Genomic DNA, 26,804 nt, shown 5'->3' with positions numbered 1-26,804 from the left:
TTCTACTTCTGTTTGAGACTTTTTATGATGCAATGTTAGAAACATATTAATAACATGTCCCCCAAGATCTTTAAAAGAAGATCAAGGAGGAGAAAAGAGAGTTGAAATTTTAATTCACTTTGGCATTCAAGAGGTGTCTAAGAGGCCGGGTGCAGTGGCTCACGCCTGTAATCCCAGCACTTTGGGAGACCGAGGCGGGTGGATCACAAGGTCAGGAGATCAAGACCATCCTGTGAATGGTGAAACTTCATATCTACTAAAAAATATATATATATATACAAAAAATTAGCCGGGCATGGTGGTGGGCGCCTGCAGTCTCAGCTACTTGGGAGGGTGAGGCAGGAGAATGGCATGAACCTGGGAGGCAGAGCTTGCAGTGAGCCGAGATAGCACCACTGCACTCCAGCCTGGGTGACAGAGCGAGACTCTGTCTCAAAAAAAAAAAAAGGTGTGTCTAAGAATAGGCCCAGCACGGTGGCTTACGCCTGGCCTTTGGGAGCCAGATTGCTTGCGGCCAGGAGTTCGAGACTAGCAGACAAGCTTGGGCAACATAGTGAGACCCCGTCTCTACAAAAAATACAAAAATTAGCTGGATGTGGTGGCACACACCTGTAGTTTCAGCTACTCAGAAGGCTGAGGTGGGAGGATCACGTGAGCCTGGGAGGTTAAGGCTGCAGTGAGCCATGATGGTGTCACTCTGTCAGAAGTGTGTGAACCAGAGCAACTCCATCTTGAATAGGAGCTAGGTAAAAAGAGAATGAGACCTAATGAGCTGCATTCCCAGAGAGTTAAAGCATTCTAAGTCACAGGATGAGATAGGAGGTCGGCACAAGATACAGGTCGTAAAGACCTTGCTGATAAAATAGGTTACAGCAAAGAAGCCTGCTAAATCCCACCAAAACCAAGACAGTCACTAGAGTGACTTCTGGTTGTCCTCACCGCTACACTCCCACCAGCATGCTGACAGTTTACAAATGCCGTGGCAACGTCAGAACGTTACCCGATATGGTCTAAAAAGGGAGGCACAGATAATCCACCCCTTGTTTAGCGTATCATCAGGAAATAACCATAAAAATGGGTAACCAGCCGTCTTCGGGGCTGCTCTGTCTATGGAATAGCTATTCTCTTTTTCTTTGTCTTTTTTTTAATGGAGTCTCGCTCTGTCCCCCAGGCTGGAGGGCAGTGGCGCTATCTCGGCTCACTGCAACCTCCACCTCCCAGGTTCAAGGGACTCTCCTGCCTCAGCCTCCCAAGTAGCTGGGATTACAGGCGCGTGCCACCACGCCTGGCTAATTTTTGTATTTTTAGTAGAGATGGGGTTTTACCATATTGACCAGGCTGGTCTCGAACTCCTGACCTCGTGATCCACCCACCTCAGCCTCCCAAAGTGCTGGGATTACAGGCGTGATCCACTCACTGCGCCCGGCTGGAGTAGCCATTCTTTTTTTTGAGGCGGAGTCTCACTCTGTCGCCGGGACTGGAGTGCAGTAGCCGGATCTCAGCTCACTGCAAGCTCCGCCTTCCGGGTTTACGCCATTCTCCTGCCTCAGCCTCCCAAGTAGCTGGGACTACAGGCGCGTGCCACCTCGCCCTGCTAGTTTTTGTATTTTTAGTAGAGACGGGGTTTCACCGTGTTAGCCAGGATGGTCTCGATCTCCTGACCTCGTGATCCGCCGGTCTCGGCCTCCCAAAGTGCTGGGATTACAGGCTTGAGCCACCGCGCCCGGCCGCCATTCTTTTATTCCTTCACTTTCCTCATAAACTTGCTTTCACTTTATGGACTCACCCTGAATTCTTTCTTGCACAAGATCCAAAAACCCTCTCTTGGGGTCTGGATCGGGACTCCTTTCCTGTAACAACCACACTCCAGCCTGGGTGACAGACTGAGACCCTCTTTTAAAAGAGAAAAAAAAAAAAAAAAAAGGAAGACGTTCTTAAGAAGAATAACTTAGGAAAGAAATTCAGTCAAAATTAGCGTTAAATAAAATGTACAGCAGGGAGGCCACTGGTTTGAAATGAGCTCCTGCACTAGGCCTAACAGACCAAACCAAAATAGAGTCACTCATGCTAATGTTCCATACCACCAAGCTAAAGCAAAGTTGCTTACCTGAACTTCCAAGAAATCAGGAGAGAGAAAGAGCTAATAGCCAAATCCCCAAACAGGCCAGTCTCAATGAGCATGATGAGGAAATCCCCTCTGCCTTGATCTTTATAATGAAGGTAACTTTGAAACGACTAATCCACCTGTTCTCTGTTTCTGCTTTCCTCAGCTCCTTTCTGTCTGTAAAACCAACCTCCTCTGCCCAACTCATCACAACATTCTACTTTATAGAATGAGGCAGATTCTGAATTGCCTGATTCTAGAATCACAAATAAAAGCCAATTAAGATCTTTAAACTAAACTTGTTGTAATTTTGTTTGATGACAATAGGAACTTTCTCCTTCTTGTTTCTCTCTCAGCCTGAGGCCAGAAATAGAATCACCCCTCAGCTAAAATAGAATTGCCCCTCAGCATGTGAGCAAACCTTTACTGCACCGCTAAGTTGCAAGTCAATAGAGAATTTTCTTGCACAATAGTGGCTCCCCTCCTTCTGTGAGGGAGAGCATTTTAAAAAGCAAGAGAAAAGAAAGGAAAAAGAGAAGGAAAGAGAAGCAAAGAAAAGAGAACCTTTTCAAAAGATGCGTGCTGCCCTTTTGATGGGGGATGGCCTCCTTTTCCTCCTGACTGCCAACCCCAGCAGAAAACATTCTCCCAAATGATCAGGACTATCAGAAGCCAATATCGACTGTAGCTGCTTATAATTTGTTAGTAACTTTCTGGCATAGAGACATCTCAATTTTAAGAGCAAGCTTTTACGTTTCCTGACCAGGATTGGGAAATGGCATACAGAAAAGAAAATGAGGGGGTAGGGATGAGGGAGTAGCACAGAGGCTGTGGGGGGCATGAACTGAACCACAAAGCGGGTAGGGGGCAGGACTTGAACCTCCTGAAGGTCTTGGGATTTTCAGCAGTGCTACTCCCCCCTCATTTCTCCTCTACCCCCAACCAAGGCAGGAGCAACAAAGAAAGAGCCTAGCAATGAGCTCCTTGGGATTGAGGTTTTACTGCATAGCTGTGTGCTGTGAAGAATTTTCTTATAAATTGCCCTGTTTGCACAATGATGGCATTCTTTTTTGGATCACCAACTCAGGACATTTGGTAGCATGAGTGACAGAAACATTTTAAATTCATGGGAAATACAAAACCCTCTTTGTGGGCATTGGTTTCAGCTGCCGCTTCAGGTAACAAGAGTTGAGCTAAGTTTTCCTTCTTTTCCCTTCCTTAGCCATTGATTCTCTGGCCAAGGTGCTATCAAGTAGCCCAGTGACCCGCAGGCCAAGAGAGGGAGGAGGAGATGAAAAGCAAGTTAATTCACCAGATGGAGAGTGGGACCATTTCAGCAGGAGGCAGCTGCATTTCCAAAACCAGATCAAAATTAAGTTCAAAAAGCTAAGTCCTGCTTAAAGAGCTGAAGGCATAGAGATAGGACTAGGTCTGAGCTGGAACAGGAGATGAGGAACTCTCCTGCCCTCACTTCCATTTCTTCAGGGCCTGGATCTAGCAGGATTTAAGCTGTAAATCCCCTACTGTCTGTGGTCAGTGGTCTCACAACTGTGTTGGCTTAAACTTTGTTTCTGCCCTTGGACAAGTTACTTAACTTCTCTGATGCTCACTATCTTCATCTATAAAATGGGGACAATACTATCATCTATCTCATTGGCTTTCTGAGAGGAATCAGTGAGGAAATATATGCAATGGCCTGATAGCCCAGGACACATAGAGCTTAATAAGAAGTAGCAGTAATGGGAGTAATTGTTCCAAAGAGGAAGCTGTTGCCAAGTCCAGCCTCACATATTTTCAAAGAACACATGGAAGGGTGGTCCATGAGCTGACAAAGCCCAGATTGTCTCAATTCCCTCAGAGCCCAAAGGTCTGGCAGGCAAGCCACAGCCCTGGGTCATGAGTGAGTGGATCCACACCACCGCCCTTCATGAGAAACACCTTCCCTTCCTTCTTGCCTTCTTGTTTCCCTCTCCTTTTTCTGTCCATCTCCATCTTTTTTTTTCTCTCCCCTTCCCCAAAGACGCCATCAGCTCCATTTTTTCCCTACAGAGCAACCTAGGAAAGTCATCTCATAGTGCTGAGCCCCACCTGCCTCTCAAGGCAGTGAGGACAATGGAGCAGATGCTCTGTAAGTCCCTTTGGAATGGACAAGGGGCCTTTCATCCCAATAATCCTGATATGTTTTGTTGAGTCTGAGAACTTTCTTGTCATAAGTGCTGACTATGGGGACCACAATCTAGTTTCACTCAACCAGTCTGTAAATCCAGGTGCCAGCTCTTGCACTAAGGAAGTCCCCTAGAAGATCCTTGCTCAAGATCCTTCATCTTTCCTCTCCAAAACAGTGAAGGGGCAACTTGTCACCATGTTCATCCAATCTGAATTCTCCATGGGTCTTGCATGTTGGGCTAAATGTTTCAATATAGAAGGTTTAGTTTCCTAGCAGCCAGGTCAAGACTGATATGAAATTCTTCTTCTGAGATCTCTTTCAGCTGCCTCATTAGCTGTAAATATAATTATCTGGCTTCTCTTGGATCTTATGAGCTGCACCATATTCTTCCAGTAAATTTACTTTTGCTTCAATTAGTCAATTTATTTTGCTTGCAACCAAGATGTCCTGATACAGAGAATCTTCAATTCCCTTTAGTAACGTCCAAACTTCATGCAACATCTCAAGTGCGTCCCATCTTATCACTCCAAGAAACATGGGATCCCAGAAACATCCTGGTTCATACTCTACTTCTCTAGGATCTGCCATTTGATTACTAGTTAATCAAATGACCGACAACAATTTATTAACACCCACATACATTGAACAAAGTCAGTTCAAGGAAAAGTCAAAGTAGAGACTAATATTGGTTGGGTGCCTACATGTGTCAGGCACAACATTAAGGGCTTTATATTTAGGATCTTCTCTCAGCTTTATTGCTATACTGGAGATTGGTATTGCTATCCCACTTTACATTTGAGATAAATGAGGATTAGCGAGATCAACTAATGGGATTTGGATTCAAGTCTATTTGTCTCCAAGGCCCATGTTTTTTTTTGTTGTTGTTGTTGTTTTTGTTTTGTTTTTCCCTCTCTACAAGAGATGGCAAACTGTGGCCCTTGGGCCATATTTTGCCTGCCACCACTCACTTTCGTAAATTAAGTTTTATTCTAACAGCTGTGCTCATTCTTTTGCTCTATAATGATATAGTTGAGTATTTGCAATGGAAACAATAAGCATTGCAAAGCGTACAATGTTGCCTACGTTCCCTTTATAGCAAAAGTTTGGGCTGGGCATGGTGGCTCACACCTGTAATCCCAGCACTTTGGGAGGCTGAGGTAGGTGGATCACCTGAGGTCAGGAGTTCAAGACCAGCCTGGCCAACATGGAAAAACCCTGTCTCTACTGAGGGTTTTTTTGTACTGTACAAAAAAAAATTAGCAAAAAAATTAGCTGGATGTGGTACAAAAAAATTAGCTGGATGTGGTGTTAGGCACCTATAACCCAGCTAGTCAGGAGGCTGAGGCAGGAGAATCACTTGGACCTGGGAGTTGGACCTGGGAGGTAGAGGTTGCAGTGAACCAATATCATGCCACTGCACTTCAACCTGGGTGACAGAGTGAGACTCTGTCTCAAAAAGAAAGAAAGAAAGAAAAAGTTTGCTAATCCCTGCTCTACATCCTACTCTGGCCATCATCTGTAGATTCCCCGTTCCTGGTTCAGTCTTCTTTAGGGGATTTCTTTACGTGAACTCAAGCATCTGCTTCTGCATTCTTCCTTTATCAAACCTAGTCAGAAAAGCACTGTCTCATTCATACAAAAGTGTAAGTGACCAATAAAGCTTAATGTTTATCCCTCCCAAGGATATTTGCTTTTTAAGAACGAACCAAAATTTAGGCCAAAAAGGCAAGTCTGGTGGGAATTTTTGGTGGGAATTCTGAAATAATGGCTTTCACAGATTCGCGATTGAATCACCTAGATTTTAGATGGGCCCATTCCTTGGGTCTCCCAAAATCATGCTACATATGATTAAAGGACTACAGAAAGGCTGTAGTCCTTTAATCTGCTTTTTTTCAGGCATGGCCTGTTCAGAAAGGTCTTGGTTGGGTCCTAATCTTAAGGTCAATGGGGTGACTGCTACTTATGGTCAGGGCCAGGACACTGGCTACTGATTTCAGAAGTCACATCTTCATATACTTTCTAACTCTCACTTTGTAAAGATGACAAAAAAATTAAAAGAGTTAATACACTATTTTACCAACCAGTAACATCAGCATAACCACCTGCGTAGAGCAATTGCTGAAGATGATCAGTTGCAATGATTTACAGCTGGGTTTGGTGTTGACTCTCAAACTCTCCTCACTAGTGTAAGCTTTGCCAAGAGAAGCTGAAGCTCTTTTCTAGATGGAGCCAAGGTCCTCTTCTTTTCCCACTTGGTTCTGTGCCATCTTCCAATACCTCTTTGGCCCACACTTGTGTGCACCAGCCTGTGTCCTTGAATTAGAACCGATGCAGAAATTGCAGAGCATGCCCCACTGTGAATGGGAAGAAAACCATTTCCCACCTCCTCACCTCCAGAGACTCACTCTCTGCTAGTGATTTTATCTCTTAAATGGTTTTCAAGTATGGCCTTTCCTCTCTTGTATTACTATTGCTCAGATAGCAACCACATCTTGCCATTTTTATAACCTCTTAAATGATCGTCCTGCCTCAGTCTCACTCTCTCAAGTCCATCTCTGAAACTGTTTCTAGAGAACTTTACCATTCATCCAGGCACAGTGGCAAGTGCCTAAAATCACAATAACTCAGGAGGCTGAGGTGGGAGGATCACTTGCCCGGGCAACATAATGAAACCCTGTCTCTAAAACAAATTAAAAAAAAAAAACAATCAAGGATGGCCAATGTCCCTTCCCTGTCTAAACCTTACAGTGGCACCCAGTCTCCTTCCTAGATGCCACACATCCAGGTCATATACCTGACCATATCTGGTCAGCATTAAACAATAGGGAACAGTGCGGCCTGGGGTGAGCCAGAGGTTTAAAGGCACGTAGACTTTATTCAAACACTGTGAGGGCCAAAATAAAAGCACCATCTGCAGACTGAAAGCAGTCCACAAGCAATGCATGTGCTACCTCAGGAGAAATGCATGGTCCTCTTTTTACCGTGACATAAAAGTCTTCTCTGGCCTGACTTCCACCGTTGATCCTTATCCCCAGCAAAAACCTAGCTCTTTCTTCAGGCTCCTGCCGTCCCCATCTGTTTGATTTCTCCTGAGTTTCACGCCTCCCTGCCCCTGCTCATCTTTCTTTTTTTTTTTTTTCTACTTCCCGCTTATTCTGTCTTTAAAGCTTAAGATCCTTTCCTGGACCATCCCCCGCCTCCAGGTGAGCCAATATTGATCTTCTGTGCCTTTCTGGAACTTGCTCTGGCCTCCGTCATCACAATGACTGCATTATTTTAGAATTATATCCTCCTGTGTTCCTCCAAAGAATATTAAGTTCCTTGGGAGCAGGAAAATACGGCATTTGTGCATGATTCTCTATGCCTGTGTCTACAATAACCTCTCATCAAATATTTGCTGAACCAAACACTAACCAGGGGGCCCAAGAGAGCTCTGCCTGGTTCCGGGAGCTGTTTGTTAGCTAGAGATTTGCTAGTTTTAGGCAAACACTCTATGTCACAATTATTCTTTCTAGATAGAAATCGCATACTTTCCTCAAATGGTGTTTATGGAACAAAATAAAACGAAATGTACATGAATAAATGGCACAGGGCCTGACATTTAGTTGGAACTCAAAAAGTGTAATGTTTTAACGAAACTCTCTTAGAAATGGCTCAAAGTCCAGCCGTTACAGTGTAGGTTATCTTTGACGATATGGCTGCTCTAATTACTTATCTTATTTTCTGTTGCTTCAGCATAAATCTGCTCTGTAGATACCGAAGTAGGCCATGGTGTTCAGAATAAAGGCTACCTTTAGGAAGTGTTGACTGAAGGGGAGCGTGATAGAGCCTGATAAATGCTGGAAATGCTCCATTTCTTTATCTTGGTGGTGTTTACACAGGTGTATTTGTCCAGACGGAATTGCGTACCCCAGGAAGATATGCTGAAGTCCTCATTTCCGGAACCCACAAATGTGATCTTATTTGGAAATAGAGTCTTTGCAATATAATCAAGTTATAATGAGGTCGTTGGGATGGGCCTAATCCTATATGATTGGTGTCCTAATAAAAAGAGGGACATTTGGACGCAGACACACAAATAAGAGAATGCCATGGGAATGCGTGGGAGAACACATGACAACAGAAGCCGATATTGGAGGAATGCCAAAGATTGGGGTCATTCCCAGAATTCAGGAAGAGGCGAGGAAGAATTAGATCTAGACTTTCACAGCATGTCTCTGCTTACACCTTGATTTTCAACTTCTGTCCTCCACAACTGTGACAGAATACATTTCTGTTGTTTTAAACCATCTAGCTTGAGGTACTTTGTATGGCAGCCCTAGCAAATAAATGCAGATTTTGGTACTGGGAAGTGAAATGTAACAAATACCTAAAATGTGGAAGTGGCTTTGGAATTGAGTAATGGTGAAACCTCCTTTGTAAAGATTATGACAGTGGGCGAAGTCTAGCATGGCTGACTCCATCTTGCTTCAAGCCTCACAGGCTGGCTGTCTTCACTCATTCCTGGGCATATGCCAAGCTAACTGTGGGAGGAATACAGTTTATAGTTTAACTTGGAAGCAAGGATGATTATAGTCCCTTCCTAAAACTAGTCCCATCCTTGCTCAGAGACTGAAAACTAATGAAAGGCGGTGAGATCAGGATTATGGGAGGGGTCTGAATTCTGCTAAAATGTAGGGATAGTTTCTCTAACCCTTTACTGCTCAGAAGTCATGTAGCCAGAGGTCACAAGATTTGTGAATTCCCCAATTGTTCTTACAGATAACATCACTATTGTAGAACATAAAACTGTTTTTTTGAGATTTTTCTGTTTTTTTCCTTTTCTTTCTTTTTTTTTTTTTTAATTTTTTGAGATGGAATCTCACCCTGTCACCCAGGCTACAGTGCAGTGACGTGAACCTGGCTCAATGCAAGCTCTGCCTCCCAGGTTCACGCCATTCTCCTGCCTCAGCCTCCCAAGTAGTTGGGACTACAGGTGCCTGCCACTACACTGAGCTAACTTTTTTTTTGTATTTTTAGTAGAGATGGGGTTTCACCGTGTTAGCCAGAATGGTCTCAATCTCCTGACTTCGTGATCTGCCCGCCTCGGTCTCCCAAAGTGCTGGGATTACAGGTATAAGCCACCGCACCCAGCCTGTTTTTTGAGATTTTTCTGTACTGTCCACTTCCAGACTCATGACTCAACCAATCCTGTGGCCCTCAACCCAGAGGCAGACTCAGAGCACGAGGATGGATTTCCACACCCCTATAATTGCAGCCCCAACCAAACAGCAGCACCCATTCCCTAGTCCTCTGCCCACAAAACTATCCTTGAAAAACTGTAACCTCTGAGCCTTTGGCGGGACTGATTTGAGCAATAACTCTGTCTTCCATATGGTTAGCCTAGCATCAATTAAATTCTTTCTTTACTGCAATACCACGATATCAGTGAATTGATTTTGCCTGTGCAGAAGCAGGAAGAACCTGACAGGCAATTACAATGGGTAGACGTAGAGGAATTTTCAGGAGCTTCATAGTAAAAGCCTAGAGTGCTTTGAAGAGATTGGTGGTAGAAATATGGATGTTAGCTGGGTGCAGTGGCTTATACCTATAATCCCAGCACTTGGGAGGCTGAGGCAGGAGGATCACTTGAGCCCAGAATTTTGAGATCAGCTTGGGCAAGATGGTGAGAACTCGCCTCTATAAAAATTAAAAGAAAGAAGAAAGAAAGACGTATGGATGGTAAAGGCCATTTTGGTGAAGGTTTAGAAAGAAGCGAGGGACACTGTAGAGAAAGCTCTTATCATGTTAGAAAATACATTTATCATTATGAACAGAATGTTGCTAGAAATATGAATATTAAAAGTGCTCCTGGCTGGGCGCGGTGGCTCAAGCCTGTAATCCCAGCACTTTGGGAGGCCGAGACAGGCGGATCACGAGGTCAGGAGATCAAGACCATCCTGGCTAACACGGTGAAACCCCATCTCTACTAAAAAAATACAAAACACTAGCCAGGCATGGTGGCGGGCACCTGTAGTCCCAGCTACTCGGGAAGCTGAGGCAGGAGAATGGCGTAAACCCGGGAGGCAGAGCTTGCAGTGAGCTGAGATCCCCCCACTGCACACCAGCCTGGGCGACAGAGTAAGACTCCATCTCAAAAAAAAAAAAAAGTGCTCCTGGTAAAGCCTCAGATGGAAGTGAGGGACATTGGTATTGGACACTAGAAGAAAGGCAAACCTGGTTATAAAGTGGCAGAAAACTTGGCTGAATTATCTTCTACTGCTTTGTGGAAAGTAGAACTTGTAAGTGATTAATTTGGATATTGAGCTGAAGTGATTTCCAAGCCAAGTGTGGAAGGTACAGTCTGGTTTCTCTATGATGTTCAGAGTAAAATGCAAGAGAAAGAGACACATCAAGGAATGAACTGCTAAGCATTTGATTTGGAAAATTCTCAGTCTAACCAAATGACCTGCTCTGGAATTAGAGCCAAGGGTATGTCTGGACAGTATTTGCTAAAGGGATGAGATTGTGATTTATGAATCCAATCAACCAACTCAGCAGAATCCAGGAATAGAGATACAATTATCCAACAAATACCTAGGAGGGACTCTCTTGTCTTGTGGCTTAGACCCCTAGATTACCTGGGAGACTGACAACGTTTTTAACAATTTAATACCAGTGGAAATGCTGCCAATCCAGACTGAAAGGGACCGAGGCAAGATGAAATGAAGGAAGAATGAGCCTGAGACCAGAGCCACAGATGCAGGGTGGATGGGACCCCTGGTGGGCCAAGAAGGTGAGGCCATCCACCCAATGGGCCAAGAGAACAGAGCCTCAAGCCACAGAAGATTCTTTTCAGGCCTTGAAATCTTTTTTTTTTTTTTTTTTTTTTTGAGATGGAGTCTCGCTCTGTCGCCCAGGCTGGAGTGCAGTGGCCGGATCTCAGCTCACTGCAAGCTCCGCCTCCCGGGTTCACGCCATTCTCCTGCCTCAGCCTCCGGAGTAGCTGGGACTACAGGCGCCCGCCACCTCGCCCGGCTAGTTTTTTTGTATTTTTTTTAGTAGAGACGGGGTTTCACCGTGTTAGCCAGGACGGTCTTGATCTCCTGACCTCGTGATCCGCCCGTCTCGGCCTCCCAAAGTGCTGGGATTACAGGCTTGAGCCACTGCACCTGGCGCCAGGCCTTGAAATCTAATGGAGTTTTTTCTCTTGGGTTGTAGACTTGCTTTAAGCCAATGACTTCATTATTCCTTACAATTGTTCCCTCCTGTTGGCGCCCTGTTTCGGAGCGAAGGCTTATGCAGTGTTTCTGCCCTGGCTCTCTATTCAGGTGACTCAGTTTGGAGTGCATGGTCAAGACCAGAGAGCGCGGCACGCCTCTGCACCTTGCCATCAGCTCACTGTGAGGTCTGGGTGCTCCGGCACATAGATCTTCTCTTTAGGCAGCACAACCCCTAAACAACGATCCTCTTGGCAAAGCAGAAGCCAGGAACCCCAAATATGCTCTTTGCGGATCATTTTAAGGGCTGCCTTGCAGACCCCTCCCACCTACCTAAAGCGGCTCATTTCCTTTGCCTTTGGGTGCCCTTCCAGATCTCCTGTGTCGCTGTGATGTTTTATGGGACCAGGTCTCTTCCCTGACACTTCACGAGGAACCTGCCATTTTCCCTTTAGAATTAATGCTTCTTCCTAGAAATCTTCCCCATGTAACGGGTTTAAAATATTATGCTACTTGGGAACAGTTCAGCACTAGCCAGTATCAAAAGCCCTGTAGCTCAGCTCATTGTTGAGGGACCCAAAACGCTGAGTAAGAAACGCAAGGAAAAAAAAAAAAAAATCCTAGCTTGTGTGGGAGAAGGGCTGACTTAAAGAGCACAGTTCAATTTTGCTAGACACCTGCTCCATCTCCTTCCTATACCTGGTTCCACATTCCCAGGCATTTTCTCTTTGAAAAGATACAGAAGCAGTGGTCGTTTCCATTTCCTCTGCAGATTGCACAAAGGGAGACATGTCGCCATTAAGAAAAGACCGTGGAGTGGTGGCCGGCGCCCGTAGTCCCAGCTACTCTGGAAGCTGAGGCAGGAGAACGGTGTGAACCTGGAAGGCAGAGCTTGCAGTGAGCCAAGATCACGTCACTGCACTCTAGCCTGGGTGACAGGGCGAGACTCCATCTCAAAAAATTAAAAAAAAAAAAAAAAAAAAAAAGACGGTGAAAGCCATTGAAGGGGCTCTCTTCAGGTGATGTCACCGTGAGTCTTTTGGAGATGCCCTTGTTTCTTTAGAAAATCATTCTACCTCTTTAGTATGGTGTCCTGGACTTCCCTCTAGCCGCATTCCTGGACACTTTCTCCATCACGCCCTTCACTGCAGCCATCTCAGGATATTTTCTTTTCTTTTCTTTTCTTTTCTTTTCTTTTTGAGTTGGGGTTTCGCTCTTGCTCTTCGGGCTGGAGTACAATGGCACAAGATCTCCGCTCACTGCAACCTACGCTTCCCAGGTTCAAGCGATTATCCTGCCTATGCTTCCCAAGTAGCTGGGATTACATGTATGTGCCCCCACGCCCAGCCAACTTTTGTATTTTTAGTAGAGACAGGGTTTCACCATGTTGGCCAGGCTGGTCTCGAACTCCTGACCTCAGGTGATCCATTTGCTTAGGCCTCCAAAAGTGTTGGGATTATAAGCGTGAGCCACCACCCCCAGCAGGATATTTTCAGTTTGCTAAATGTGTCCCTTTCTCTTCTCCATCTGCAGGGAATGTCCTTCCTTCTGGTGTCCCCAGCTGGCCCTCTGGAAATGTTTCCCCTTGCCTCTCCCCACAGCTGTTTGTTTCAGGATCACTCTGGGCTCCCTTCCTGCTGTGCAAACTCTATCCCACTGCACAATAAGCATTTCTCCTCTTATCTGACTTCTCCTTGAGACTATACCTCCTGGACATCAGTCAAAGTCAGGGACTGACGTTACTGTCTGCATTCTAGCACCTGACAAGGTGAGGAGCACCTTCCGAGTACTCAGAGGGTGGCTGACTATTAACTTCGAGGCAGACAGTCCAGTGTTTCAGCTTTCTGTTTAGCAAAACAAACACAGACATACATGCATCCTTTTGCACATTTAGTATTGTTAGGGCACAATATCAGTCCCATGCACCAGCAGGTCATAAAAAATCAGCCATAAACAGATGATTACTTTTAGAAGAACCCACAATTTTGCTTTACTGTCTGAATTATTAGAGGATTTCCTCAATGGTTGTTTGGGCTTTCTGCTCATATTTAGAAGTAGACTCCAAAAGGCTCTGAGTGAGGAGCAAGAAAATAAATAAATAATAAATAACCTGATAAAAAAATGAGCAAAAGATCTAAATAGACATTTCTCCAAGACACAGGAATGACAAACAGGTATATGAAAAGATGCTCGACATTGTTAATCATCCAGGAAATGCAAATCAAGACCACAATGCGGTAACACCTCACACCTGTGATGCCATCATATATATATAAAATATAGTATGTATTTTTCTCTACATCATCTCAGATACTTTATATATATATAATATATTGTATATATTTTAAAATATTTTAAATAAATATATGTAATATACTTTTTTATATATAAAAATGCATTTTATATATAAATATAAAAACAAGTGTCTGAAAGGATGTAGAGAAAATGGGAACCGGCCGGGCGCGGTGGCTCAAGCCTGTAATCCCAGCACTTTGGGAGGCCGAGACGGGCGGATCACGAGATCGGGAGATCGAGACCATCCTGGCTAACACGGTGAAACCCCGTCTCTACTAAAAAAAATACAAAAAACTAGCCGGGCGAGGTGGCGGGCGCCTGTAGTCCCAGCTACTCCGGAGGCTGAGGCAGGAGAATGGCGTGAACCCGGGAGGCGGAGCTTACAGTGAGCCGAGATCGCACCACTGCACTCCAGCCTGGGCGACAGAACGAGACTCCTTCTCAAAAAAAAAAAAGAAAAGAAAGAAAATGGGAACCGTTGCTGGAAATGTAACACGGTACAGCTGCTATGGGAAACAGTACGGAGTTTCCTCAGAAAATTAGAAACAGGACTACCATGTGACTCAGCAATCTTGCTTCTGGTATACATCTGAAAAAACTGAAATCAGGATCTGGAAGAGATATGTGCAATCCTATGTTGACTGCAGCATTATTCACAATAGCCTAAATATGGAAGCAACCCAAATATACATCAGCGGACAAATGGAGAAAGAAAATGTAGTGCACACATACAATGGAACATGATTTAGCTTTAACAAAGAAGAAAATCCTACTATTGTAATAACATGAATGGACCAGGAAGACATTCTATTAAATGAAATTAGTCAGTCATAGAAGGACAAATATTGTGTGATCCCTCTTATCTGAGGCACCTAAAATAGTCAAAGATATGGAGGTAAACAATAGAATGGTGGTTGCTAGGGGGTAGGGAAGGGCAATATGGGGAGTTGTTCAATGGGTATAAACTTACAGTGATACAAAAGTGAGTAAGTTCCAGAGATCTGCTCTACAACACAGTGCCTGTAATTAACAGTAAGTACTGCTAAATTAAGTTTAGCCTAAAGCTGCCTCCTTACCTATTTTAAGTTAGCCTAAAGGCTTCTCCATACTTAGTCAACTGCAACCTAAGCAGATGTGGAAACAGACTGTACCCTACTCTTGTAACAATAGCTACACTTCAGCCACTCATCGGAAGTCGACTGTGCAAACTGTCTTCAAACAAGGCCAACGCTGAGCTATAACGATCCAGCCGTTTCTGTACTTTACTTCTGCTTTTTGTCTGTCATTTTCCTTTTTCAGTCCATAAATTCTCTCTAACCACGCAGCAGCCCTGGCGTTGCTCTGAAGGTATTCTGTTTGATGGCTGGGGTGGGGTACCCGACTTTCAAATTGTTCTTTGCTCAGTTAAACTCTGTTAAATTTAATTTGTCTACAGTTTTTCTTTTAACAGTACTTATGTGCAAAGTCACCAAATTGTGTACATTAATCTGTGCAGCTTTTTGGATACCAATTATTATACAACACAGCTAAAAAAATAAAGATTAATCGCTTCTCGGCCTTTTGGCTAGGATCAAGTGTAAAAAAATAAAGATTAAAAAATAAAAAGCTCTGGCCAGGCACGGTGGCTCAGCACTTTAGGAGGCTGAGGCGGGTGGATCACCTGAGGTCAGAAGTTCGAGACCAGCCTGGCCAACCTGGTTAAAGCCCGTCTCTACCAAAAATACAAAAATTCATTGAGCATGGTGATGCATGCCTGTAATTCCAGCTACTCGGGAGGCTGAGGCACCAGAATCAATTGAATCCAGCAAGTGGAGGTTGCAATAAGCTGAGATCGCGCCACTGCCCTCCCACCAGGGTGACAGAGTGAGACTCTGTCTCAAAAATAATATAAAATAATAAAAAATAGGCCAGGTGCTGTAATTCATGCCTGTAATCCCAGCACTTTGGGAGGCCGAGGGGGGCCAATCACAAGGTCAGGAAATTGAGACCATCCTGGCTAACACAGTGAAATCCCATCTCTACTAAAAATACAAAAACTTCGCCGGGCATGGTGGCACCTTCCTGTAGTCCCAGCTACTTGGGAGGCTGAGGCAGAAGAATCGCTTGAACCTGGGAGGCAGAGGTTTCAGTAAGCTGAGATTGTGCCACTATACTCCACCCTGGGCGACAGAGTGAGACTCAGTCTCAAAAAGTAAATAAATAAATGGCCACGGGTGGCCTCCCTGTAGGATGACATGGCTGGGCTATTTTCCTGGAGAAACCCCAACTATCAGAATTTGTCTTGACTGAGGTTCCCTCAAAGCAGACCTAGAAAGAGGGAGCCCGTTTAGGTAATTTATTTCAGAGGTCGTCTCAGGAAACCCTGGTAGGGAGGTGAAGAAGTGGCAGGAAAGGGAAGGAAGTCAATGTGGGTGGACAATTGGAGCTCAGTGCTGTGGGGGTTTCTGGGGGTCAGTGTAGGTCACGCCCCTCACGATTCTCTCCCTGTTGGAAAAGCAAGAGGGCCATGCCCTTCTCCACCACCTTGAAGCCCATGAATTCTCGGCCTGTTCTAGCTGGGTCTGTCTGCAGGTTGAGAGAAGCGTTCACCTGAAGAAAGCTGCAGGAATTGCCAGGAAACCATGTTTAGGTGCAGAAGTGGATGCTGAGGAGGACACGGGCAGAAGGCTGATGGTGTCTGCTTCTGCATCTTTAGAACTTTCCTCAGGCTGGTCAGCTTCCCCTGAAGTGAATACTGCCATCTCCTACTCGTGGGTTAGGTGACTAGCTGCCAGCACTCTGGGATTTGGGTGAGAGAGAGGACTGGGCTCTTTAATCTTAGCTTTCGCTTGGCCAACCCATTCTCTGTGTGGAAACTCCTCTGCTGTCCCCTTGTCCCCTAGTCACCATTGGTTCATACTCTCTGGAGCAGTGCTGCCCAATAGAAATATCATGGGAGCCACAGAAGCCATTTTAGATTTTCTATCAGTCACGTGAAAAAATATTTAAAATACACAGGAGAAATTAATTTTAATGTGTTTTATTTAATCCAATTGACCAAAAATATTATTGTTTCAACATATAACCAATGCTTTTATTATTTATTTATTGAGATAGAGTCTTGCCCTGTTGCCCAGGTTGGAGCACAGTGACGTTACCATGCTTACTGCATTCTGGACCTTCCCAGGCTCAGGTGATCCTCCTGCCTCAGCCTCCCAAGTTGCTGGGACTACAGGCATGTGCATCCACACCTGGCTAATTTTTGTAATCTTTGTAGAAATGGGATTTTGCTATGTTGCCCAGGCTGATCTTGAACTTCTGTGCTCAAGTGATCCACCCTCCTCAGCCTCCCAAAGTGCTGTGATTACAGGCGTGAGCCACTGAGCCCAGCCTACAACATATAATCAATGTTTTAAAAAATCTTTTTTAATTGTACCGAGTCTTCAGAATCGGGTGTGTATTTCACACTTAACCCACATTTCAATTTAGAATAGCCAGACTTCAAGAACTCGGAAACCACATGTACTTAGTGGCTGCTGTATTGAGCAGTACAGCTCTAGAAACTAAATTTCCAGTCCTGTGCAAAGGTAAGGGGAAGGGCAGGTCTGCTGCTGCAAGGCATTGAGGAGGAAGCTGGGAGTCTAACTGCTTTTTTTTTTTTTTTTGAGACGGAGTTTCACTCTGTCGCCCAGGCTGGAGTGCAGTGGCGCGATCTCAGCTCACTGCAAGCTTTACCTCCCTAGTTCACCCCATTCTCCTGCCTCAGCCTCCCGAGTAGCTGAGACTACAGGTGCCCGCCACCACACCCGGCTAATTTTTTGTATTTTTGGTAGAGACAGGGTTTCACCGTGTTAGCCAGGATGGTCTCGGTCTCCTGACCTCGTGATCCATCCGCCTCGGCCTTCCGAAGTGCTGGGATTACAGGCGTGAGCCACGATGCCCGGCCCTAATTGCTTCTTAAAAAGCCTTTTGACTGACTTTGTTTTCCCATTTACCCCCATTTTAGAAATTCCTGGTGGCCCCAATTTCTGAGCATTTTTGTGGTTCTGTGGTGCAAATAGGATGGATGACTCACTTTCCCTCACTGATCTGCTGAGCCAACTCACACTCATCCGTCAGGTTTCCATCTTTCCATTTTTCCTTGGTGTTTCCTCCACTCCAAGTCTTTGTCCTTATGCGTTTGTGGCTTTAAAAAAAAATCATCCATTTTCATTGTATTGGAATGTTTGGAGAGAACAGAGATAAACATAGAGGTTGAAACCACCATCTTTAACTGATCATCAATAAGTTTTCCATATCACTAGAATTTGATTATTTTTGTCTATAAATTTTTATTGTGAGTCTGGTGTTTTGGTTTACATCATCTGAAAACCCTATGTATGCAATAACTATTTCTAAAAGGAACAAATGCATGAATAATGAGATATCCAGGAGACTGACTTAATCCTCAAATGTCATCCAATCCAGTTAAAACCAGTGCCCAGAAAGCGACACCCTTTGGGTCACCCTTCAGGGAGCCTGTTTCCCCTTATACTCCTTAGCTCAGCTCATTTCTCTCAGTGACTACTGAGCTAAGAAAGCCCTCAGAAATAGTTAAGAATTTTACAGGCTCTTAGCAGCAAACCAAATGCAAGACAGAGCCATGAGTCAACTGTTCCATCTCCCTCAACCTCATCGCCCAACTGTCTGCTAGAACAGACCACTTCCTTGTAATACACACGCTCTTTCTCTAGCATGGAGATTTAGCTTAACCCTGCCTTCCCCCACCTTTAGCCTCATTTCTTCTTTTGAAAGGGCTGGGCTCCTTTTTGTGCTTTTTTTTCTTGAATCTTAAAAATGAAGCCCAGGCCCCTTGGAACACAGAGCAACGTTAGAGTTCAGTATTTATGTGTAATCAGTGTAGGGCTAGTGGCTTTGGGGTTCTTTGTTGGTTTGGTTTTGTACTTACCAACATATTATTCTAGAATCCAAGAATAAATGAAAAGCAATTTAAATATGTATTAGAGCATCTCATAAAAATTACAAAAATGAGATTTTATTCATAATATACAGAAAAAAAATCAAGTTTACTCCTTTTGCAGAAATGAAAGCCATAGGAATCAATAATTCTTCAGACCCAGAGATCCCATTTAGTTAGCTTCTTTTACTGACACAGGGGATAGTCAACTAGATTCCATATATATCTGGACAGTAGACAGTAAAGATAAGGGAAGCCCTACAAGCTCCTAAGTGGTATCAGAACACAGAGGAAATTTCTGTAGATGAGATAAAGAGAATTAAATTTGGGGGTGGGGATACGATCACAGGAGGAATCTTGCTGTTTCAGAGTTTACAGTAGTGAAGTCAGCTAAACAGGCAAATTGAGTTAAATTGGAAGCTCTTCAACGCACTCCCCATCAGCTTACTGGGTTCTGGTCTCACAGGATCCAGCATGTTATGGCTATGTACTGCCCCTACCTCCATCCAGGCATCCCGTATATTATTTTCCCAGCACATATTTTTCAGCTCTATGTATTGGGATATATTTTATTCACATCAATTTTTTTTTAATTTTTATTTATTTATTTATTTTGAGATGGAATCTCACCCTGTCGCCCAGGCTGGAGTGCAGTGGCGCGATCTCGGCTTACTGCAAACTCCACCACCCAGGTTCACGCCATTCTCCTGCCTCAGCCTCCCGAGTAACTGGGACTACAGGTGCCCACCACCACGCCTGGCTAATTTTTTGTATTTTTAGTAGAGATAGGATTTCACCGTGTTAGCCAGGATGGTCTGGATCTCCTGACCTCGTGATCCGCCCGCCTCGGCCTCCCAAACTGCTGGGATTACAGGCGTGAGCCACCACACCTGGCCTATTTATTTATTTATTTATTTTTGAGACAAAGTCTCACTCTGTTGCCCAGGCTGGAGTGCAGTGGCACTATCTTAGCTCATTGAAACCTCTACCTCCAGTGTTCAAGTGATTCTCCTGCCTCAGCCTCCCCAGTAGCTGGGATTACAAGTTCCCTCCACCATGCCCGGTTACTTTTTTGTATTTTTAGTAGACTGGGATTTCACCATGTTGACCAGGCTGGTCTTGAACTCCTGAGCTCAAGCGATTCACCTGCCTCGGCCTCCCAAAGTGCTGGCTGGGATTACGGCCATGAGCCACTGCCCCCGGCCTATTCACATCAATTTTTTAAGTCATAAAAATAATAGGATTGCCCTAATAAAAATTCCCATTATATTAATATTTCCTGACAAAATATTTTTCTTATAAAAATGTCACATTTGCCTAGATATTTATGGTTTTCAAGACATTTCAAAACACCTTATTGTGCTTCCTCTTCACAACAACATTATATATTTGGAGAAAGGTAGTCTTATCAGGCATCTTATTTGTTGATTATTGTATTTCCTTATCACCCCATACTACAAAAGACTAGAGGTAGAACAACAATACTGCTGGAAAAGGTAGGGTCAGGACTGGACTCCGGGCTTCCTCACTTCCAGTTGGAGGCCCCGTCCCCTGAGGATCTTTATTACGTAGGCCTTTAGCTACTTGCCCAGAGGTGGCTGCCAAAATATACTTGATCAGAAGCCAACTCTCCTGTCAATTTAAGTGCTGACTCAGGGTTGGTCATGGTGATGATTTAGGGCTCAAACGAAACATCATGTTTCTTTTCCTCTTTCTGCTTGTCTTCTTCCCTTTTCTACTGGAACAATTCAGTCCTAGTGCCATTCAGCAGGGCAGAGAAAGTTGGTCACTCGGGAGTAGGGGTAGTGGCCCAGGATAGGTGTCTCCCCTGAAGAGGGCGAGGAGGGTATTCATGATTGAGGACAGCGTGGTGTATCAGACAGCCTAAGTAGATAAGAAGGGCTTCCAGGTAAGTGGGGTGCCTGTGGTGGGGGTGGGAACCCCAGCATCATGAGGAGGGAAGCCCCATGGAGAGACAGCCTAGCATAGGTGTAGAGTCCAAGGAAGATGCCTGCAAACTGGTATGGGGACCTGGAGACCCTGCTGGGTAAGGATGACACCACCACAGCAGGAAGTGCCTTGTGTAGGGAGTCACAGCCCAAGGGGGCAAAGAGGGGAACTGCATGGAACATAGCCCTGGGTAGGGAACCAGAACCCCGATGGGGTGAGGACGATGTCCAGGTGGGAGTCAGCAGCATGTCACGGACTGAGTCAAAGTGGGGTAAGGACAGTTTCTGAGGAGTGGTGGTGGCAGGTCAGAGCAAGGACAGGGTAAGGAGGGTGTGTGAGGGGAAAGGGGGACAGTGGCTCTGATGGGATACTGGCTTCCTACAGGGGGATTGAGCAAATAAGGAGACTTAAGGATAATGCGAGCCAGATTTCTTAACTGTTGGGAGTTCAGAGTCACAGATGTGGAAAAAAGAAAACTATTGGGGTGAAGTTATGGTTTTCAATACAGATAGATTAAAAATATAGATGACAATGTATATGTGTGTGTGTATATATGTATATACCTTCATATATGTTTATGTAGCTATATACTTACATATATCCTCCAACTTTGTCTACTAGGAGAATCTCTCACAGTAATAAACACAGCCCAGATTGCCTCTTCTAGATACTATTCTCCACTAAAAGAAACCAGGGCTTCTTGGAGAGTTTCCAAGAATTCCAGGATTCAAGTCCTGATTCCAGGACTGAGGTAGGAAACCTGAGTATGAACTTTGTGTCAGAAAGCAAGGAAATGATAGAGATATATCAAAAGGACACAGAAACCAGCTTCAACATCAAAATGAATCACTGTTGTAATGGATTATAACCCCTTAAATAAAGTAGAAAACTATGAGTCCTAACAATGTTAGTATATGGAAAGTTTGAGGAAGAATGGAATATTTACATAGAACCTCCCACATAAAGTATATATTAATGATAGCAGGAAAAAGAATAACTTCCTAATGGAGAAGAGAGACAGACAGCACCTTAACCAATGATCAAAGTGAATTATCAGCCGTCATGGGAAAACTGAATTTGTGCACCCCGATAGGATCAAATAAAAAGTATTAAGGGTCCATCCTGGCTAACACAGTGAAACCCCATCTCTACTAAAAAATATAAAAAACCAGCCAGGCGTGGTGGCGGGTGCCTGTTGTCCCAGCTACTTGAGAGGCTGAGGCAGGAGAATGGTGTGAACTCGGGAGGCGGCATGTAGTGAGCCGAGATGGCACCACTGCACTCCAGCCTGAGGGACAGAGCGAGACTCCGTCTCAAAAAAACAAAAAAAGTATTAAGGGTCACTTGAGAAATTCCTGCCAAAGATGCATGAATTGAATGAATTGAGTCCCACATCAGACAAAGCCAAATTGAGTGACTTCTACATAATAACTGGCCCGTAATCTTCAAAAGCACCCAAGTCAGAAAAGTCAAGGAAAGACAGAGAAAGTAATCATTGCAGACAGAAGACTAAAATCATTGACAACTAAATGCAGTAAAAGATTCTCAAGTGGATCCTTTGTGATGGATTCACTGGACTACTGATGAAACTTGAATGCGGTCTGAGGATTAAAATGCTGTAATACAACAGTGTTAACTTGCATATTTTAAAAATAGTATTGCTGTAAAAGAATGTCCTGTTTTTAGGAAATACACACTAACGTATCCAGGAGAAATATTTACTATCCAAGGTAGTCAACTTACTATCAACTGTTTCCAGGGAAAAATGTTCTTTGTGCTGTCTTGCAAAGTGTCTGTAACTTTGAGATTGTTCAACATAAATTTTTTTTAACAAAGTTAGTTGTCATTTTTAAGAAGAACAACAACGAAAATAGAAAAGAACAACAACAAAAAAGAATATGCCACATTAAAAGATGCAACACAGTGCTGGCAGGGAAATGTTAAGTGGTATGATTCATACATGAATTCTTTTCCCAGCAAACAAAATGCCCCGTGCAGTAAACTACTGTCTCAGGTGGAGAATGAAGTAAAGCCTCACCCATTCCAAACAAGGCAACCAAAAGCCTTTTCTTATTCCATGACCACAGAAAAGTCCTAGAGAGAATGTGCAAAAGCGCAGGAAAAACACATGGCCAGGTTTCCCATCTCATTATTATTGAAAAGGAATTTCTTTTATTTTTTAAAAATAAATACCACTTTTTAAATGGTAAAATTAGTCTCCTTCCATTTAAAGAAAAGTACCATCCCAATGAAAAGCTTTGCACTAGGAAAACGTTTCCTCAAGCATAGTTTTGGAAAACAGAGGAAAACGAAACAAAATTGCACCACCCTGACAGAGTGACTATTATGAACTATTATGAGTCTTTACTTGTCTCCGTATTAAATGACTGTAATCATGGCATGCCATTAGATTTCCTCTGTGTGCTGTGCTGAAAGTAGTGTAGTGGTCAAGCACAGGTTTTGAAACTGACCAACTTCCTCATCTGGCTTCTGCAACTGTATGTGACTTTAAGTTACTTTCCAAACTGCTGTAAGCCTCAGTTTCCTCCTGTATCAAATAGGGACAGTCTACTCCCTTATCTTGGGGTTTCTAAGAGATTTAAATAAGATCATGGATGTAAAGTACTTAGCCCAGTATGTGGCATGTTTTATATATTCAGTAAATACTTATTTTCTCATGACTACTTTTCCGTGTTTTAAATAATCATCTGCTGTGGTCTGAACGTTGTGTCTCCCTAACATTTCTGTGTTGAAATACTAACTCCTATGCTGATGGCATTAGGAGGTGGGGCATTTAGGGAGGTAGTTGGGCCATGTGAGCAGGGCCCTCACAAATGGGATTAGTGCCCTTATAAAATAGGTCCAAGGGAGTTAATTTGCCCCTCCCACCATGTGAGGACACAGTTAGAAGTTGCTGCTCTAAGAACTAGGGAGTAAGCCTCATCAAACACCAGATCTGCTGGTATCTTGATCTTGGAACCATAGCTCCCACTCAGCCACTCGATCACGAGGGTAAACAACCGATACTGTACTCTAGTGTGCTGTGTTCAATACATGACATGAGATGTTCAACACTGTATTATAGATGGTTTTGTCCAACTGCAGACTAACAAGAGTTCTGAGTATGGAAACATACTCAGGTAGGCTAAGCTAAGCTATGACGTTTGATACGTTAGGTGTATTAAATGCATTTTTGACTTATAATAGGCTTATCATTATAAGTCAAGGAGGTGGAGGAGCAACTGCTCTCTGCCTACTGACCCTCCTTAGTAACATGGCTACTGGACCTTCTCAGGTACTGGAAGCAGGCAATGTCCTGGCAGCTTATAGGGTCCCATGGGTTGGACAACTGTCAGTATCACTGTGCAAGAGCACCTAGTAAGGACCAAGTAAAAAGGGGATCCTAATGAGAGCCTGGCCAGGTATTTGAACCAACACAAATGTGTCAGTTCTTCCTGAAGCCCAAGATGTGGAAAGGCTAGGCAATGGGTGGGTTGAGGTTTCCCTACCCCCCATCCTTTAAGAAGATAAGAGTGAGGGCACAGTGGGCATGGTGGTGCACGCCTGTAATCCCAGCATTTTGGAAGGCTGGCAGATCACTTGAAGTCAGGAGTTTGAGACCAGCCTGGGCAACGTGGCAAGACCCTGTTTGTACTAAAAAAACAAAAATTAGCCAGGCGTAGGGGCACGTCCCTGTAATCCCAGCTACTCTGGTGACTGAGGCTCAAGAATCGCTTGAGCCTGGGAGGCAGAGGTTGCAATGAGCCGAGATCGCACCAGTGCACTCCAGCCTGGGTGACAGCGTGAAAATCTGTCTCAATCAATCAATCAATCAATCAATCAATAAAGAGTGAGAGGAGAGAATCTTGCTCTGGGTTCCTCAGCAGGAACTGACACCTGACTGCCTTTGTACCACAGGTGAACAGAAGTAACGTTTGCTGAATGCCCTGCCGTTTAGAGTACCCAAACCACAAGCTCTTATCCCAAAGTGCCAACAAAGAAAACTACAACTCATCTGAGAGGCTGCAGTTTTCTGAAGGAGCCAACATTCAGAGGGAAGGTCAACACAAATGAATAGAACATACGCCCAGAGAAATAGCACTGCTGCAGGAGGAAGACAGTATCTTGACTCTGGAAGTAATAGGAGCACAAAGGATAGATTCCAGGGTAGCACACAAACTGCTCTGAAGAGTAAAAGACCATGATTTCTGAACAAAACAATTCGATAGATGAATGGAAGGACACAGTGGAGCCCAAATTGGAAGACCAAGTGCAGGAACACACACCTACCCTGATGCAAACAATCTCCCTGCTTCTTTACACTTACTTAAGGGCTTCCCTTCTTTCTGCCACTCTGGCTTCTTTCTGCCACTCTGGCAGAAACATCTGTTCCTGTCTTAGGTCAACCCTGCCACTTGTGAGTTAGATACTCGTTAGACTAATAGAGGCATTGCTCCAACAGTTGTCTCCATCTGGCTGTTGTACAATCTTTATTTATTTATTTATTTATTTACTTATTTACTTACTTACTTACTTACTTATTTTGAGACAGAGTTTCACTCTTGTTGCCCAAGCTGGAGTACACTGGCATGATCTTGGCTCACTGCAACCTCCGCCTCCTGGATTCAAGCAATTCTCCTGCCTCCACCTCTTGAGTAGCTGGGATTACAGTCATGCGCCACCACACGCAGCTATATTTTGGATTTTTAGTAGAAACAGGGCTTCACCATGTTAACCAGGCCGGCCTCCAACTCCTGACCTCAGGTGATTCCCTCGCCTCGGCCTCCCAAATTGCTGGCATTACAGACGTGAGCCACTGCACCTGGCCTGTACCATCAATTTTTATCTCTCTATTGCATATGCTCTAATATTTCCCATCTTAAAAAACATTCTCCACTCATCACTACCAATTATTACCCCATTTCTTTGCTGTCCTTCAGAGTAGAACTACTCACTTTGCTATACAAATATTTCAAGGCAAACTCCACAAGTCTGTTTTACACTTGGTTCAGTGAAGTATGTTTGTAGTTTCTTCAAATAACAGATTTATTTAAGTGTTTTGAATATTCAGCACTCATTTAACTTCTTAACCTACCAGAATATCATTGTATTTTGGTATTAAGATAATGATTTTAAAATTATTTGAAATCCAAATATTAATAATAAAAATAAAAGGAAATGTTCTTAAAAGAAGAAAAAAATCTTTACTTCTCTCTTGATCCCAGTCCAATTAGATTTTCATTGTCACCATGGCAGCCAAACAGTCCTTAACTCTACTCATGACTTCCAGATCAACTGACTCTACCTCTTAGCTACCCTAGACCTAATTGACACTTCTTTTTTTTCTTTACTTTCTCCTTCCTTCCTCCCTCCCTCCCTTCTTCCCTCCTTCCTTCCTTCCTTCTTTCCTTCTTTCTTTCTTCTTTTCTCTCTCTCTCTCCTCTATCTCTCTCCCTCCCTCTCTCTCTCTTTCTCTCTCTTTCTTTCTTGCTTTCTTGCTTTTTTTTTTTTTTTTTGACAGAATCTTGCTCTGTCACCCAGGCTGGAGTGCAATGATACAATCTCAGCTCACTCACTGCGACTTCTGCCTCCTGGATTCAAGTGATTCTCCTGCCTCAGCCTCCCAAGTAGTTGAGATTACAGGCCTGTGTCACCACCTCCAGCTAATTTTTGTATTTTTATTAGAGATGGGGTTTCACCATCTCAGCCAGGCTGGTCTCAAACTCCTGACCTCAAGTGATCTGTCTGCTTCAGCCTCCCAAAGTGCTGGGATTACAGGCGTGAGCCCCTGTGCCTGGCCAATTCCCTTCTATATTAAGACTCATTCCTCAGGTTATCTCACACAGGATCATGACTTTAAATGCCATTTACCTGATGACTTTTTCTAAATTTTTATCTCTAATCTATACTTTTGTATTGAATTCTAGCTGAGAGATCCAGCTGCTTACTCAATATCCCCATTAGGTTATCTAATAGAAATCTCATATTTTACATGTTTAAAACAGAACTCTTGATTCTTCCCCCAAACTATTTTTCCTGAAGTTGTCTTAAACAAAAAATAAATTTCATTTTTCCAGTTTCTCAAGACAATAACTTTCAAGTTTTCCTTGACTCCTCTTTCTGTTTTACCACATTCAATCTAATGGCAAGTCC

At 43.9% G+C, this 26,804-nt stretch overlaps 1 protein-coding gene and 1 long non-coding RNA gene across 11 annotated transcripts in view; one reads left to right on the top strand and one right to left on the bottom strand.

The window, feature by feature from the left end:
- The window catches only part of GCNT1 (glucosaminyl (N-acetyl) transferase 1), a 203,491-nt gene that overhangs the window by 57,737 nt on the left and 118,950 nt on the right, over positions 1–26,804 (bottom strand). Inside the window, exon 1 of one of the 10 annotated variants that reach the window (XR_002731836.3) lies at positions 17,820–19,115. The exons of 7 other annotated variants lie outside the window; for them this stretch is intronic. The gene's annotated coding sequence lies outside the window, so the exon portion shown is untranslated. Of the gene's footprint in view, positions 1–1,786; positions 1,846–17,819; positions 19,116–26,804 lie in introns of those variants that run through there. 2 more of the 10 variants (XR_002731838.3, XR_002731837.3) reach the window with 2 other exon arrangements.
- On the top strand, positions 20,454–25,193 carry LOC116418449. The gene is made up of 3 exons (XR_004228471.1): positions 20,454–20,610; positions 21,273–21,402; positions 24,570–25,193. It is a non-coding gene; the product is annotated as an uncharacterized LOC116418449 (long non-coding RNA).

Source organism: Piliocolobus tephrosceles, chromosome 14, assembly GCF_002776525.5.
Source record: "Piliocolobus tephrosceles isolate RC106 chromosome 14, ASM277652v3, whole genome shotgun sequence".
Taxonomy (NCBI): Eukaryota; Metazoa; Chordata; class Mammalia; order Primates; family Cercopithecidae; genus Piliocolobus; species Piliocolobus tephrosceles.
The sequence above is the reverse complement of the archived record's forward strand: the minus strand, read 5'-3'. Positions and strand labels throughout refer to the sequence as shown.